The sequence below is a fragment of the Lathyrus oleraceus genome, chromosome 4 (genome assembly GCF_024323335.1).
Source record: "Lathyrus oleraceus cultivar Zhongwan6 chromosome 4, CAAS_Psat_ZW6_1.0, whole genome shotgun sequence".
Classification (NCBI taxonomy): Eukaryota; Viridiplantae; Streptophyta; class Magnoliopsida; order Fabales; family Fabaceae; genus Lathyrus; species Lathyrus oleraceus.
Genome location: NC_066582.1, coordinates 150,008,477 through 150,011,217, shown reverse-complemented (window position 1 = coordinate 150,011,217; position 2,741 = coordinate 150,008,477). Strand labels below are relative to the sequence as shown.

Here is a 2,741-nt window from a genome sequence, read left to right as displayed (position 1 = left end):
CAAGTATTGCTCCACCCGCAATCGAAGCAAACAACTTCGAACTTAAACCTTCGCTGTTGCAGGCAGTGCAACAGAATCAATTCTCTGGAAATCCTACCGAGGATCCAAACCTTCATTTATCCGTATTTGTCCAATACGCTGATACTGTTAAAGCTAATGGTGTCACTTCAGAGGCAATTCGACTTCGTCTCTTTCCTTTCTCGTTAAGAGATAGTGCTAGAAGATGGCTTCAGTCTCTTCCTTCCAACTCAGTTACCACATGGAACAAGTTGAAGAAAGTCTTTCTTGCCCGATATTTTCCTCCGAGCAAAATAGCTATGTTGAGAGCCCAGATAAATGGATTTAAACAGAAAGATAACGAGTCTCTTTTCGAAGCATGGGAAAGATACAAAGATATGATGAGACTTTGTCCAAACCATGGTTTAGAGGACTGGTTAGTTATTCATACCTTCTATAATGGTCTCTTGTACAACACGAGATTAACCATAGACGCCGCCGCAGGTGGTGCACTGATGAACAAACCCTACGCCGATGCTTATCAAGTTATCGAAAGCATGGCCCAAAACCACTATCAGTGGGGAAGCGAGCGAACAATGGTAGAAAAACCTCAAACGAAAAGTGGCATGTACGAGATAAGTAGCCTTGATCATTTTAATGCAAAAATGGATGCTCTGGCCCAGAAAATTGAAAGTTTAAATGTATCACCCCCAGCCACCGTGGTTGCCATAACTCAGAATTGCGAAGTCTGTGGAATCCAAGGTCACACTCCTGCAGATTGTCAGCTCCTAACAGGAATCCAAGCAGAGCAAGTGAATTATGCTCAAGGAAATCCCTACTCGCATACCTATAACTCAAACTGGAAGAATCATCCTAATTTTTCATATAAGAGTAATAATGCCTTATACGCACCAGGACAAGCTCCAAATCAAGCCCCAGCTATACCTCCGGGATATCAAAAGCCGATCCCATCTACACCTAACAATAACGTTCCTAGGAAATCCAACTTGGAAATCATGATGGAAAACTTCATAGCTTCTCAACAGCAAACCAATAAAGATTTCTTAAACCAGAATGTACACACTAGCGAACAAATTAAACAACTAGCAAGTAAAGTAGATGCCCTGGCTACCCATAACAAAATGCTGGAAACGCAAATATCACAAGTAGCTCAACAACAAGCGCCTACTGCTGCCCCAATTGGTACATTTCCTGGACAGCCCCAACCTAACCCGAAAAGCCACGCTCATGCAATCATATTAAGAAGTGGAACGGAAGTGGAAGGACCGTCTGATCCAAGGACAGAAAACCAAAACTCTAAAAAGTCAACTGAGGAAGAAAATAAACCTAAGGAAAAGGAAGAGAGTAATAAGGAAACCGTAGAAAAGAAAGAACCTAATGTACCTCCACCACCATATAAACCACCTATCCCTTACCCTTAAAGGCTTATTAAAACCAAAGATGCGGGCCAATTTAAAAAATTTGTTGACCTACTAAAACAATTAAACGTCACAATTCCTTTTACAGAAGCTATTACGCAGATGCCCTCATATGCTAAGTTCTTAAAAGAAATTCTTTCTAATAAAAGGAAACTTGAAGAAAGCGAAACCGTTACACTCACTGCTGAATGTAGCGCTATAATCCAGAATATGCCTCCTAAACTTAAAGATCCAGGTAGTTTCTCTATACCCTGTCACATAGGAAAATTTGTCATAGATAAAGCCTTATGCGATTTAGGAGCTGGTATCAGTGTTATGCCTTTATCCATATGCAAGAAACTAGAAATGGGAGAATTAAGACCAACTAAAATGTCTGTGCAACTAGCAGATCGTTCCGTTAGATATCCTGTAGGAATTCTTGAAAACGTTCCCGTGCGCATAGGTCAATTCTACATTCCAACCGATTTTATAATTATGGACATAAGAGAAGATGAAGTTACACCCATCATATTGGGAAGACCATTCTTAGCAACCGCCGGTGCTATCATAGACGTAAAAAGAGGACGACTCACTTTCGAAGTAGGAGAAGAGAAAATTGAGTTCATTCTCTCCCAATTTTTGAAAGCACCTGCAATAGAAGACACATGTTACTTCATGGATATCATCGATGAATGCATAAAAGAAACAGAGTCAGAGAATGACAAATCGTCTGACTATCTTGTAGAAGACAAACTTAACCAATGTTTAGCAATAACACCGGACCCTACGCAATGCCTTAAGAAACCAACCCTCGACCTGAAAACACTTCCCAAAAATCTGAGATATGAATTCCTAGACTTAGAACTTGAACGACCAGTGATAGTTAATGCAGACCTAGGAAAACTCGAAACCGAAAAACTCCTACATATCTTAAGAAAATATCCAACCGCACTAGGATACAACATCACCGATCTTAAAGGAATAAGTCCTTCTATTTGTATGCACCGCATCATGCTAGAAGAAGACTGTAAAACTTCTAGGGAACATCAGAGCAGACTAAACCCGATCCTGAGTGAGGTAGTGAAGAAGGAAGTAACAAAGTTATTAGAGGCAGGTCTCATATATCCTATATCTGATAGTAAATGGGTTAGTCCGGTACACGTAGTACCAAAGAAAGGAGGTATAACAGTTATTGAAAATGAAAAAGGAGAAACTATAACCAAACGAATCGAATCGGGATGGAGAATGTGCATTGACTATAGGAAACTAAACAAAGCAACCCGAAAAGATCATTTCCCTTTACCATTCATTGACCAGATGTTAGAA

The 2,741-nt window shown here is 40.1% G+C and overlaps 1 non-coding gene across 1 annotated transcript; it reads right to left on the bottom strand.

Annotated features, from left to right (window-relative positions):
- Window positions 1–317: 317 nt before the first annotated feature.
- Window positions 318–424, bottom strand: LOC127076970 (small nucleolar RNA R71). The gene has a single exon (XR_007786974.1). It is a non-coding gene; the product is annotated as a small nucleolar RNA R71 (small nucleolar RNA).
- Between the last annotated feature and the right edge of the window lie 2,317 nt (window positions 425–2,741).